Source organism: Phragmites australis, chromosome 5, assembly GCF_958298935.1.
Source record: "Phragmites australis chromosome 5, lpPhrAust1.1, whole genome shotgun sequence".
Classification (NCBI taxonomy): Eukaryota; Viridiplantae; Streptophyta; class Magnoliopsida; order Poales; family Poaceae; genus Phragmites; species Phragmites australis.
In genome coordinates this window covers 12,294,973-12,310,062 of record NC_084925.1, presented here as the reverse complement: position 1 = coordinate 12,310,062, position 15,090 = coordinate 12,294,973, and the positions used below count along the sequence as shown (strand labels likewise).

At 42.9% G+C, this 15,090-nt stretch overlaps 1 long non-coding RNA gene across 1 annotated transcript; it reads left to right on the top strand.

Moving 5' to 3' along the window:
• The first annotated feature begins 9,790 nt into the window (after positions 1–9,790).
• Positions 9,791–13,146, top strand: LOC133918782 (uncharacterized). Its single transcript, XR_009909838.1, has 5 exons — positions 9,791–10,167; positions 10,252–10,655; positions 10,756–10,938; positions 11,573–11,708; positions 12,937–13,146. It is a non-coding gene; the product is annotated as an uncharacterized LOC133918782 (long non-coding RNA).
• Positions 13,147–15,090: the final 1,944 nt, after the last annotated feature.

Genomic DNA, 15,090 nt, shown 5'->3' with positions numbered 1-15,090 from the left:
GGTTGGGTTGATAACATGTTCCATAAAGAACCCAGTGACTTGTTCTTAAATGACTTGTATATCTGCAGGTTGTAATGCACCTGTGCGTTGATTGTAGCACTGTGTTTGAAGAATCGAAAGAATTAGTCTTTGAACACTTATAGAAATTGAAAAGAAGACATCGATATGTAATTTCATACCTTAAGATCATTGAACATGACAGTCTCTCTGTCAGGGCTGAATATGTGAATGAAAGTAAGAATATAGAACCCTTAGAGATTGTTGTCGAGTGGCTATCTCATACACTTCAAGAGGAAATGATTCATCAGTGGAATAAATTGAACCTTTTTATTCAGTAGGAAATGCAAGTCATGAATATTCCCTGCATACCAAAAAGTCGGTTTTTACATCATATTGCTTCCTCATGGATGATACATAACACTCTTTTTGCAGTATCTTATGTACATCCTGTATGTGAATATGAATACCAATTAAACTTAGATGCAATTGACCTAAAGATTAAATGATTGAGTTTACCTATTTAGCATGTCAATGAGGTCCTGGTAAGTCGTCATATCTCTCTTTTGTGAGTCCAAGACAATAATCTTGCCAAAGCTTGGGTGGATGACAAGGAGGATCCAATGAAAACTGCAAAAATATGTCACCATAGCAAATTAATACTAGAATCAAGTTGCCCATAAAAGGAGAACACCCTGGCACACAAACACGTGCTTAAAGCTATAGGGTAATAGTACGAAGGTCTTGTGTTGGTGGTGAAACAGATAGTTCAATAAGTATCTGGATTCAACCATATAGTTTTCTGGTTAACAAGCCCAGGATCGATGAATCCTATTTTATTATTTAATTTTTTTCTGCATGCTTGAATCTTCATTCTACAAAAGAGAGAAGTTAGCCATAGGATTTCAATATACAAGATTATATAATGTGAATTATATGCATAATTCACTTACAAAGTCCATGCTCTGATTATGGCCGCGTCGAGGGCATCTTCCTTGAACATTTCATACAAGCACTTGAATTTCACCCAGAAGTAGTCATCCTCGTTGAGGAAATATTCATCTCTGTACCTTACGGGGAACGCCTGTATACCCTGCCTAGACTGCTCCAAGTACCAATGATGTAATTAACGTATTTGAGTTGTAAGGTTTCTTTCTATATCTGGTTTGACCAAAGGTTTGCCCAACTCAAATGGCTATATAACATCCGACTTTGATATATCCGCTCCCATGGTAAGCCGTGCTAGTTGTTCTGCTGTTAATCTAGAAGAAGCTAGGAAGTCCCCAATGCTTGGAGCATCCTGAACGATTGGACTTGATTTGCTCTTGGCCTGCTTCTTACTGATACGTTCGTAGTCAGTCGGTGGCTTACTTGAAGCCGCCCCCATCTGTTTAGCTTTGGCTATATTCATAAAAAAATTCATGGTATCTTTAGGCACAACATTCTTTGGTGGAGGTGGTGGAGGATGGAATTGAGTCGTGACACTGATGTCCACAATCTTTTTGTTTTCCTCAGTAGTGAGTGAATATACATCATTGGGTTCGCCACCTTAGATGGCACTGACTTCTTAGATGATGTCATCTGCTTGGACGTTGTGGAACCTGATCATGTTTTTCGAGCTGATGGCTGGCTTCTTGAGCAGTGGACTTTCTTGAGTTGATGGCTAAGGAAGTGGACTTCTTCTAGGAGATGGCTGACGAGAGGGAGATCTATGAGGCGATGGCGACCGGGTGTGTCATGGAGAGTTTTCTTGGTGGAAACACTATATAGGCCTTCTCGCACGTGATGAATGTGTGCTCTTCTATAGTGTTTGCTCCCTCCTCTACAGGGTAGTCCACCTCAACATGATAGTACTGGTCAACTGCCTCATCTACTTTAACCACAGTGTATCCCTCTGGTATCGGACGTCCGTGCAAATGTTCATGGGAGCCATAGAGATAAGCCATAGCGGAAGCCACCTTGATGGTAATATTCCTAGCACCAATGTGTAGTTCACACGGTATCCGTGCTGTGATGAGGTCCACGGGATAAGTGATGGAGTCATCTCCTGGAACTCTTGTAGAAGCACAGCTACTCCGACGACCATCGGGATTGGAGCACAAAAATACTAGGAGATACTGTCGGCCGTTCGCTCATACACTACTGCAGATACCCTCATTAGTGTCGGGTATGGAACTGGCACTGAAAATCATTATCAGTGCCAGTTTGTTTTTACCAACTGGCACCGATAGGTATTTCCTACCCTTTTCAAGATGTGGCGGTTGCCACCAATACCGTGGCATTTTTAAATTTTGGCCGTTGGCGGCAATAGTATACGGTATATTTATAGGCACGCACATATAAATTTAATTTACGAGATATCAAGTTTTATCGCAGCATATATACACAAGCACATATAAATTTCGTTTCTAAAACATCAAGTCTCGTCACAGTATATATACACCGCATACATGTGAGGTTTCATTACAACAATGAAAAAGAGTTTAAGGTTTCTTGCTAATCGAATGTTCTGAACTCTGCTTTTTGTTGTTGGATGAAGGTAACGAGAGAGAGGAGCCAAATTCACGGAACTCACCGGTTGGACTGATGACTTGGTCATTGATGAACCCAAAAAGTTGTTCTTGAAGTGTGTTGATTTCAATGGCCATGAGTCGATCTCTGGACATCACGAGGAGCCGCAATTTCAAGAATTGAAGAAATCAATCCTGATGAACACATGTTGGACCTGAAAATTAGTCATCAAGATGTATGTCACATACCTCAGCATCGACCACCTGGTATGACGCATCTCCGTTGAATCTGTGCATGAATTCCATTACATAAAAACCTCATAAATTATTGCCCGGGTCCTGCTTCCTACAAGGAAAATCATGTTGGATAATCCATTCTTTAGCGAATGACCAGTGTCTAACACTCTTCTTGATGTATCGTAGGTACACTCTGCATTTGTATGATTATTACCGTAAGTAGACTTAAATTCAATCAAATCAAATATTACAAGAGCAATAACAAAATAGTCGGGTTTTACCTTTGTAGCAAGTCAATGACGGGTTGGTAGGTTTCTTTTGGATTATTTTGTGAGTCGAAGACAATGATCTTGCTAATGTCTGGCTGGATGACAAGGAGGATCTAATGATAACTGCACATAGGTCACCATAGGTTAGTTGGTCTTAATTTCTAACTATGTATTGCTCAAAAAGAGTAGAACATTCAAGAAGGGAAACACATACCCAAAGTGTAGGGTAAAAGTATGTATTTCTTTAATTGTGGCTCTAGAATACACTTCAATGCATAGTCCTCGGTTCCTTTTGGATTGGATTGCATCATTGTTGGGTTTACATGATGTCGGTCGATGAATCCCACATGGTAGATGCCCTCTGTCCTGCATCTTTGTACCTTCATTCTACATAAGAAATAAGTTAAGACATTTAATCCAATGGTACATAAATGTATACTGTGAATTATACGTATACGACACTTACAAACTTCAACAACTCAAGATAGACACATCGAGGGTATCTTGCTGGTACAGTCGATACATTTCCTCAAGTAATATATAAATAGAGTCGTCCCTGTGGAGGAAATCTTGATCCTTGTATTTGGCCTCAAACATTTCTCTATCATCCCGTGACTCCTTTATGTACCATGCATGGAATTTCTAAAGTTGATATGTCAGTTTGTCCCACACATTTGGCGCAACCAAGAGTTCGCCTAACTTAAATTGCCATCTCTCGACTACTTTTGGTGTCAGGGACTCATCTAGAAATTGCTCTTTTGTCATTTTAGCATATTCAAGAAATCTTTCTAAATTCTGTTCTTGTCGTATCTATTCGATAGAAGACTCCTTCAAGCATTTCTTGCTTTTGATGCACGTGTAGTCTGATTTACTCTTACGCTCAACAGGTTTGGCCATCTTCAAGAAAAAACTTTCGTGTTTCTGCACGAATTGGTACTTTCTTCTCAGCCTCTGCTTTTGAAAGAATTTCTTGACACTAGCATCCACTATTGCTCTGGTTTCCTCTGGTGTTTGTTCATAAAGCAACTTCTTAGGTGCTGCCACCTTCTTAGGTGCCCTTTTCTTCTGGGATGAAGCCGACTTCTGAGATGAACTCAAATTCTTAGATTGTGTAGCTATTGTCAACTTCGGAGGGGGAGGAGTTGCCTCTCTTGGTGGTGGTGGTGCTCACTTTGGAGGTGGAGGAGTTGACTCTCTTGGTGGCACTGGTGCTGACTTTTGAGGGGGAGGAGTTGGCTCCCTTGGTGGCGACTTGCATAATGGAGGAGTTGGCTCTCTTGGGTGATGGTGGCGATGGCGACGACCATGGAGGAGTTGGCTCTCTTCTTTGTGACGATGGCGGTGGCAACGACCGTGGAGGAGTCAGAGAAATTCTCTATGGTGGGTCCGACTCCGCATCAGACGACTCGTCTATCTCATCTTCAAACACTATGTATCGCTTGGGCAACAGAACGAAGCCACCCACGTTTGATCCGAGCCTCTTGGAACCTGTCTCTCCGGGGTAATCCCTATCAATCTTACGATACGGCCTTCACACGGAGTCCACGTGGACCTTGGCGTACCCCCGCGGTATCGGAAGATCGTTGAAGAGAGCTCCTTCCATGTATTGGTTGACCTGCCCCATAGCCACCGTGGTGGTAATGTTCAAGGTGGGTACGATAAGCTTGCACATTTTGCTTTCTGTGATGTCGTCCATGGGGTAACAAGCTGATTCTTTTTCTGCAAACCCCTCGGACACACAACTGCTCCGACGACCACAAGGGCTCACAACATTTTCTTTGCCTTACTGCTGCCTGTTTCCTTGCTGAAGTGATTCTTTGATTTTTGCGTCTGTCATCTGACGTTGTTGTACAAGTTCTTGTCATATTAAAGCCAGCAACTCTTCCGGTTCTTCTCTACTTCTCTTCTGACTCCTGTAACTTTTGATGACTTCTGGGAATCCCTCTTTCCAAGGCACCACACCCTTGCCTCTAGTGCGACCTAGGTGCTCCTTGGTTTCAAGCATCGAACCTACGACGGCTGGCCCCAGCTGGGACGAACAAACTAATCGCCACGCTACTCAAGTGTATTTGATTGTGATCGTACTATCTACATTTATTAACATTCTTTTGACCTCCAATCCTAATACATATTTATTTTAATTTGAACTTGCTATATAGCAAAATTAAGTTTGCTATATACCTAAATTTTATGGTTAACTTTTGTAATTCAATAAAAATGGAAAATAAATATGCTCATAACTACAGCTACTGTAAATAAATAGTAAAATCACCTTTATTAATACATAATAATATGTAACAATTAATACAATTTAGCTACTTTGTCTTAACGATTTACCCTTCATTATGATCATGGTGTACATAGGGAGGTTCGTTGGTGTCTTCCATAGAACCTAGGTCAACATCCTCCCCGAAAGGAGGTAGCACGTTGAATTGATTGTAGTCTTCCTCATCAACGACATTCTCTACTCTGATAATCCTTCTTTTTTCTTGAAGAACCACGTGGCACTCCTCCTTGTTAGCCGAGTTCGGGTCCTTTACATACAAGACTTGCATAACATCATTTGCAAGTACAAATGGTTCTTCGCTATATCCAACGAGTTTTTGGTCCACTGTAGTCATACCGTACTTGCCCCCCCTTTTGTTGAGTGCTCCGCTCGATTCACAGGGCTATTGGCCTACCAAGCTAGCACTTCCTCCCTAGTTCTTGCAAAGCCACCTAATCAAGCGAGAGATATTTTCTTGCTAGGATTCTAGACATGCAGATAATATAGAATCCAAAAAATGCCCTAGGATTCTGACCCATTGGCACCGGAAAAGAGGAACCTTTAACACTCCATAGTCAAGGTCCCAGATCTTCTCTATGAATCCGTAGTAGGTCTCCCTATTTCAATTGCAATCGTAGGCATCTATGCGGACACCGCTATTTTCGTTGATGCTCTTATTATCCTGAGCTCTCGTATAAAATGTATTGCCATGTATATCATATCCTTGGAATGTGAGGATTGTAGTTGACGGTTTGTAAGCCAACACATTCAACTGAGCACACTCTATCTGCTTATCCATCACATGTCTACGTAACCAGGCACCCAAATGATCTCGATGTTCTCACACGATCCAAACATCGGACTTCCCCGGGTTTTTAGTGTGTAACATCTTCTGGTGTTCTTCGACATACAGGTCCACCACAACTGATTATTGTAGAACTGCAAAATATGCTTGCGTGAATGAAACAGGGTCATTAGTGCGCAATGAGTTTGCACCTATCGTCTATTTCCCCTGTAGCCTCCCCTCATGGCGAGATACAGACACACCAATCGATATAAGATTCATATAGTCGACGCATAAATCAATAACATCACCGGTTCCCCAACCTTCGGCCATGCAGCCTTTCGACCGATTTTGGTTATGAACATATTTCTTCAGAACTCTCATGAACCTCTCAAAAGGTACATCTGATGCATAAGCATGGGGCCAAAAATCCGTATCTCTTTCACAATGTAAACAATGAGATGCACCATGATATCAAAAAATGATGGAGGGAAACATGTCTCAAACTGTGATAGAGTCTTGACCATGTCTTCCTGCAGCTTATCTAGCTTGGTCGGATCGATTGCCTTCTATGATATCATGTTGAAATAAACCACAATATTATGACAAGCGAAATACACCAAAAGAGAGAATAAAATAGCTCATCATTACATCAAAATCCATAAAGATCCAACACACTCCCAACTAAGCTCTCCCTAACTCTACTCCCACTCTCACTAACTAACACTCCCCCTAACTATCTCCCCCTTTGGCATCAAAGCACCGAAAAGGAAGATGACTATGCATCTGGAGCTGAAGGAGAAGAAGAAGTTGCTGAAGAACGATGAATCTCAAACTGAGAGCCAGAGTCGGAGTTGGAGCTGGAAGAGCTGTGTCCCTAGGTGGCTATCTCCTGGTCAATCTGACTATGTACTACTCGAAGCGTAGAATCTGTCTCATCAAACTCAGGCTGTGTGACTGCAGGATGTACAACTGAAGAACGTTGCTCAAGAATAGTGGGCTGCAGTGTCTCCTTGAAGCTGAGAGGATGAGAAGAGATAGGAGAAGACAACGGTACAAACCCTGGGAGCTGTGCCATGCCGATAGCCTGGGAGACAATCCCAATGGAGAGAAGTGGTGACACAGGAACGGCTGACACCGGGGTCATCAGGAAACCACTAACACTGCAAGGAGTAGAGGCTGGAGCTGGAGCTCAAGGAGCAGCTGGCAGCTGAAGACCGGTAGCTTGGAATAAGGAGACCAAACATCCAGAAATAATCAAGAACATCCGATCATTGTTCTCCCTTTCCATCTGAGCGTGGCATTCTGCTGCTGCTGAATTTACTACATGAGAATCATCTGTTGCTCCTGCTGGCGTACAAGATCTGCATGTAGCTTGGCATGAGCCTCATCATGACAATGCTGTGTCTCAGCTTGAAAAGCCTACTACTACTGTAACTACTACAAGATAGCAGTTAACTCAAAAGGAGGGGCAATTGAAGGAGTAGTAGGGGTCACTAGGGGTAGACTGAGGCATTGAAGTCAGTGGCACAGAAAATTGTGGCACTATCTTAGTAGATCCTCCGGCCTTGGCATCGTGTGATCTAGCAATAGGCGGGAAGTACTCCACATCATCTGAATGTGAATCAATGTCACTGTCAATATCCAAGATGGCGTGTGGTAACTCTGCCTCTACCTCAGCTAGGGCCTACTCCTCAACGGCTGCCCTCTCTCGCTCTACGACAGGGATCTACTCCTGAACGTAGAACATCGCTCGCTGATGTCGGCGTCTGTCAGAAGGTGCAATTGGAGAGTATTCCCTGAAGTAAGTCAATGACTACTCGTAGGTCTGGAGGAACTCGAGATACCTGATCGAGTGAGCTAGCATATGAGATATGAAATGTGCATAAGGCTGTTGTCATGCCATGGTCATCCCGTTGGCAATCACATCCTCAATCTCACAAAGAATCAAATCCATGATATATTGAGTGTGAGTGAGGACAGATAGGACAAGCCACTGCTAAATACTCGTTATCGCCTCGACATTGCCTATTCCCACTAGCAGACTCTGTCTTATGGCCATAGGAATTGCCTTCGCCTCTAGTGTAAGCATATCTGGCAAATGGGGAGATCCTGGAACAAAAGGCTGATGAACCAGAGGTCGAATCTCATCATCTGATGAAAAGATGCCACCAACAAGAGCATGGTGTGGTTGTGTGGCATCTGCATGAACAACCTCGTGTAGATATCTGGCACTCGCCTAAACCCTCACTGCCGCCAAGATATTGTTCCTGTAGGGTATGATCTGCTTGCCCTGGAATATTAACTGAATGAAGTGCCGCTCTAGAGATATCCAAACTGTGGCAAAGAAGACTCCTACCCACTCCTCAACATATCTATTCACATCAGTGAGGACTGCTGATAACCCTGGAAATGAGTCAAAGTGAATATGAACATCCACTCCTCTCGAGGATAGATGTATATAGTGCCAGTTGAGCATCTTGTGCTTACTCAGACTAATGTTTCTTCTCAAATATGAGGCATCAAAGCTCTCCTACAAAACTAACCAGAACCGGGGATTCACCCCTTCATGCCTCTGTGGAGGAAACTACTCATCAACTATTACAAACCTCAACTTCTTGACCTTTGGCGACTTGGAGTGGTCAAGTCATGCAGTATAACCTCAACCAATGCCTGTGGCTGCTGCTCTGGCTGCTCCCCCTGAGCCTACTCCTCTTCCTCTGACTCGGACTCCTGATGAGCCCTCTTCCAGCTTCCTGATTGGTCGAAAGGTGTCGAGCCCAATCCCGCAATAGAGCGAGTGCGAGTGGACTGACAAGAGGGAGTATTGTCACCTCTTATGCGAATGCCACGACCGCTCTGAGTGATAGGAGCATCTGCAGTTGCCTCAGCTCGATCCCATTCCTTTTGCTGCTCCTTTGTTCTCTTCCTCTTAGGGACTTTGATTACCTTGCCCTTGTCATGTTTCTCACGGTCCATATGCGAGAATGGAAGAAGGATATAGGACTAAAGAGAGGTGTGAGAGAGAGCTTCAGGTTTGAAAGATTTGACATTAATTATCCAAAAAAAGGTTCCTAAGGCATGGAATTGACACATAGATTGATGAGCATTGTAACATCCCAAAATCATAAGCTGTAATTTTTTAGATAATTAATTGTTGTTAATGCGAGACTACGGGTTTAATTTCCAAGAGATCGAGTTTCTTTAAAATTTTAGAGTATAAATTTGATTATTTTAGAATTTATCTGGTGTGTTCAATTTGTGATGGTTGATTTGTTTGGTGTTAATGTATTTATGAGATTTTGTTTCTTTTATTTTTCTTGAGTTTTTCTGTGCATCATAAATCATGTTTTATATGTATAGCATCTTGTTTTGAATTTTGAGAAAAAATGGCTTAGCCAAAAGTTATAAAAATTTAACCAGATATATCTTATGGTCTGCAGTATTTTGGTAAATTTTGGTAGATTTTTTTGAGCGCATCTGGATAGATTTCAAAAATCAAAGTTTTATTAGCTAAAAATAGATGCGTACCTTGAGAGTCACGTTCTCTCTTCCTAGCCCATTTCCTCTCTTTTGACCCAGTTCAAATCAACCAACAGCCACGCTCGGGAAGCTTCGGCTGTGTTCTCCTCGCCATGCCGCTCCTGAGCTCGCTGTCAGCCAAGGACGAGCGCCACGCCTTGCTCTCTTCCCCTCCTGTGCTCGTCTCAGCCAAGGACCGTGACCATGCCGTCTCCCATGCGCCTGTCCTCCTCATCCTTATCTCCCCTCTGTGTCTTGGCTCATCCCCTCACGCACGTGCACCGCGGCCTCATCCTCTCGCTGTTAACCCGGTCGCAAGTAGCTAGCAGCACACGCTTCTCCTCTGTCTCGCTCTCTCTTCCACTCACGCACATGAGCAGCAGCCGCAGCAAGTCAAGCTCGCTATTGCCTTGCTCAGTCGCTGCCGCCGAGCTGCTGCAGTGAGCACCCCCTGGAGCCCCTCCGTCGACCCAGGAGCTCCTCGTCAGCTCCCTCGTCCGCGATCTCACACGCACTCGCATGGCATGTTTCAGTTCCGGCCAAAGGATGATGCACACCGCCGCCATGATTCTTTCTCCTCCGGTGAGTCCACGTCGATTCCTCCTGGTCATGACTTCTTCAATGCCTTGTGCCCCTCCTTGACTGATCCTCGCCGCGAATCCGCAGCTGCACGCGCCGCCATGGCCGTTTTTGCCTCCGCCGGTCACCGTGGCCACCACCGAAGCACTTCATCGACGACCGGCTACTCCACAGCTTCTCCAAGCCAACTTGCACCATTGAGAGCTCCACCGTGATCCACTGGACGTAAAGCGCGCACCCCCTTCGCCCCGGCCCGTCGCCGGCGCGATGCTCACCGAGAACCACGCGTCGTCGTGCCGCCTTCCCCGCCGCCGGCTGTGCCCCGGCCGAGCCCGTCGGTCAGTACCTACCTGTGGTTGTTCCTCATCGTGAGGCGTAGCTGAGGGTGCTCTCAGTTGGCCGAGCCGCTGTCTTTTTCCACCGTCGCCGGCGTGCAACCGCCGCCTCCTGCAGCTAAACTTCGGAACCTCGACGCCGCAACCAGTCGCATGGTGAGCTTCCTTCGTATCCCAGAACCTTTCTCGCACACTAGCTAGCAGGTCTGAGCACCACAACCACACACGAGTGCACTGACTTGCATGCTTCATGCAGACTTCACGCCGCGTGCTGCCGTCGCCATTGCCGCCGTCGAGCTTGCTCCGGCCACCTCCGAGCCGTGCGTGTCACTTGTCTCACTTCGCGAGGATCCCCATGGCGCACTGCACATCTTGATACCCTCCGTTGGCCGAGCCGTCGCCGGAACCGCCGCCTGCGTTGCCTCCAGCAAGCCTCACGGTCTAACCACGGCTCCCGTCTAGCCTCTATAGTACTGTTCATTCTTTGCTCAAAATGACTAACACTTGTATAATTTGTAGTAAAATAAATACAACTCCGAAAAATATGAAACCAAGTTTGTTAGTTTTGTTTTGTTGTAGTCTACATGTTAAAAATGATAGAACTCATGCAATACTTTCTGAAAATTAATTAATTAATTGAATGTGTTTCAACTTATTTAAATTACAGTTAATTAATACAATATCCTAAAAATGTGAAACCGCTTTTATTAGCTTTATCCTGTCAAGGACTAAAGTATAAAAATGCAAGTTTTCATGAAAAGTTCAGATTAAGTTTTGTGATGATTTAAATGTGATCAATCTTGTTTAATTCGCTATTTAATCATGGAATTTCTAAAGTCTGAATCCATTTCTAATGATATGTATAAATAGTGTACTTTATAAGAAAAATATTGTCCAGCATGTTAGATGAGTTTGGCCATTATTTTAGCACATGTTTTGATCTCACATTGTTAACTTCTAAAAATCTTTGTTGGTGTAACTTTACACAAGAAAAATACATTTCACTCATACTCCGATTAACACGATTCTTATTGCAAAATTCATCTAAAATCATGTTCTTTATTTTCATGCAGAAATATTTTGTGTTCGTTGCTGTGGATTTTCTTGGATGAATTTATTTACATCTTTTGGTGTTTATCGATCGAGTATTTGGCGTGTACATAAGTGCGATCAACGAATTGGATGACAGAGATCAGAAATATCACAAAGGTGAGAGGCAAGCAATCCCTTGACCATTTTGGACCCAGTGTTTAAATTTACTTTATGCATTGATTATGAAAATTTACTATGTATGCGTAGATGTTTTATAAAACTGCTATTTGGGATGGTAGTCATGATCTAATTGAATCAATATGTCAACTCTCCTTGAACTTGTTAACCTTACCATTGTTAATTTAGGCTTTGGGTTGACATGATAATGTCACTTGGGTAGAACCGGACTAAGATGTGATAGAAATGCTTAGCTTTGCTGTCTATGGTAATTTATTTGGTTGTCATACTATCACTTGGGATATGAAAAAATTTGTTAAAATAGTTAAGTCTTTGTTTCGATAAACTTGAGTTGTTCAGATTCGGGCAGGTTTATGTCAATGTGTGTCAGAAGGTGAGCGTCGTCTCACAGAAGAGTGTATAGGTGGAGACCTGCTCGTGTTGTATGAGGACCGGTACCTTGTACTCGGAACTAAGGGAAACAGTACAACCACATGTGCCGGTATGGATGACGGCTCTAGCTTATTAACCCGAATAATTCTACCTTTGCTTCTTGGAGTTTGGTGTGTATGTGCGGGTAATCCACGAGGTGGGTGTATCCGAAGGGACTCCCATGGCTATACGCGTGGGATCAAAGTTTACCGACATAACGATTAATACCCTATGGACTAGTGGGACCGCCTCTGGGGTACTTAGTTGGAGGGAATAATATTAATTGGGAGGAGCAAGGGTTAGGATTAATCGGTGTAACGGCTTTGTCATGACGCCCTATGTACACCCAATGTGCAGAGTGTACGGTATCGACGGGTACCACCAAAGGGAAGTTCATGTCGTGTGGGTAAAGTGTACAAACTCTGCAGAGTAATAAATCTATTCGAATAGCCGAGCTCGCGGTCAAGAGCCCCTTAGGAAAGGATGCATGGTTTAGATTATTTGTTTTGGGATGTCGGGTTTCACTTGTAGGCACTAGTGTAAGTATTGTGTATGTCTAGATGGAGAATTGATCTTCATGGTCTGTGGTAGACATGAAGCTGTGGTTATTTATTTATTTGCACTATCATTTACGTTTTGCTCTGTTTAAATTACGTTGCGAATCTATTATATTGTGTATTTTCCAAATTGTCAATGCATTTATGCAAAACTAGATATATTGGCCATCCTTCAATTCAACCTGCATTATTGTATCATTGCAATATATATAGCTTGCCTCCTAAAGTCGTTTATTCAGAAATAATGCCAGGAAATCATGGAGGCGATGATATCGGGTCTTTCTAGGATTCAACTCCCAGTCGGTTGCCTGTGGGCGGGTTTGAGGCACACCCGCTGGATATTTGAATCTATTTCATTGTATTTTTCCGCTGCATATCCTTTTATATTGTAGACCAGTTGGTCATAATGTTGTAAATTTAATCCAATTAAACATTTTCACCTTGTAAAATGTATGGATGTGATATCACTGTTGTAAACGTGTGTATTTGCTACTGATTATGGGACAAGTACAGTGGAAACACAGAGTTTCGGGTAATCTAATTACCCGGGGCGTCACAAGCATGCTTCGGATTAAAAGCGAGGGCACAAGAATTGATCAATCTGCATGAATTTGAATTGAATTTGAAGGATTAGAGCTTAGTATTGAAGAAAATTAGCACAAATAGCAAAGTCTCATATTGGAGCTCACCATGATGAGGAGAAGAGGGCAGTGATGGTGAAAACCTAGCGGCATTGGCACTGCGCAGGAGCAGTGCGAGGCTGCAGCGACCGGAGCTACGACGGCAATGGGCTATGGCTGTATGTGAAGAGGTGGAAGAGGTATTCTTGAAAATGAAGCACTTACACTTGAACACCTGGAAGTAGGAGATGTTGGGTTTCCTTTCAATGAGAAGCTCGTATGGCGTCTTCTTCAAGAGTCGGTGGAGGTACAATCGGTTCAATGCATGACACGTCGTGTTGATTACTTTTACCTAAAACTTTTCTGGCATACTATACTCATCCAACATTGCTCTTGCTAAAGTGATCAAAATCTTGTTCTTCCTCTCCACCATGCTATTTTGTTGAGGGGTGTAGGTTGATGAAAACTCATGTTTGATACCTCTATCATCACAATAATCTTCAACTTGAGTGTTCTTGAATTCCATCCTGTTATCACTCCAGATCTTCATAATTGTGGCCTCAAGCTTATTTTGAGCCCTATTCGCAAACTTCTTGAAGATTTCAATGGTCTTACTCTTGTCATCTAAAAAGAACGTCTAAGTGTGTTCTATATAATCATCAACAATAACAAGGCAATAGAGATTAGTATCAAGACTTTTGTAGGTAGTTGGTTCGAAGAGGTCAATGTGTAGAAGCTACAAGGGTCTTGATGTTGATATTATGGACTTGTATAGATGAGAGCTTGCAACTTGCTTCCCCCCTTGGCAAGAATTACACAACTTATCCTTCTCAAATATTACGTCCTTCAAACCAACCATCATTCCATTCTTGAACACCTTCTTGAGTTAGCTCATACCAATATATGCAGGTCGATGATGCCAAGTCATGCCATTGAAGTCTTGGTGAAGAGGCATATTGTAAGCTAGCTTCATTAGAGAAAAAAATTCAAAAGATAGATATGTCCATGTCTAAAATCTTTAAAAATTAGATCATTATTCTTCTTGCTAGTTATGATAATATCAACATCACTAAATAAGCATGTGAAGCCTAGATTACATAGTTGAGCTATGGAAAGCAAATTAAAACTAAGAGACTCTACTAAAAGCACATTAGAGATAGAAAGATCATTGGAGATTGCAATATTACCCAAACCTACCATATTTGCCTGTTAGTTATATCCAAAGATGACTTTTTCATGATCGCCCATTCATCTAGGGAGGTGAACATCTTTACAATGTCAGCCATATGTTATGTGCATCTACTATCAAGCACCCAATGCTTACTCCCTGCTTTGTAGTTCACCTATACATAAGAGATGAAGCTTGCTGTTAGGTACCCAAACAAGTTTGATACCCTTAACATGAGACACAAGAGTTTTAGACACCCAAAGTTTCCTAGGCAGATTGCCCTTAGTTTGAATGCCAATAAACTTCGCCATAACTTTGGCACTTTAAGATTATGCAATAAGAACTAATTTTCATTGAAAATGGACTTGTAGTTAGGAGGCAAAGTATAGAGGGGTTGAGTAGGAATTGGACACACCCTTGTGTGATGGCCGGTGACCTCGCAATGCTGGCAATAAGAACCAACTTCCTTGATGAAGCAATCCTTGATTTCCGGTGACTTGGTGATATTTTCCACCGGGTTGGGGAAGCACCCAAGACATCTCTTTTTGTAGTACATCGCAATCTTCATCAGGATTTCCTTGTGCTTTTATTCCCTCTTGGTAAAT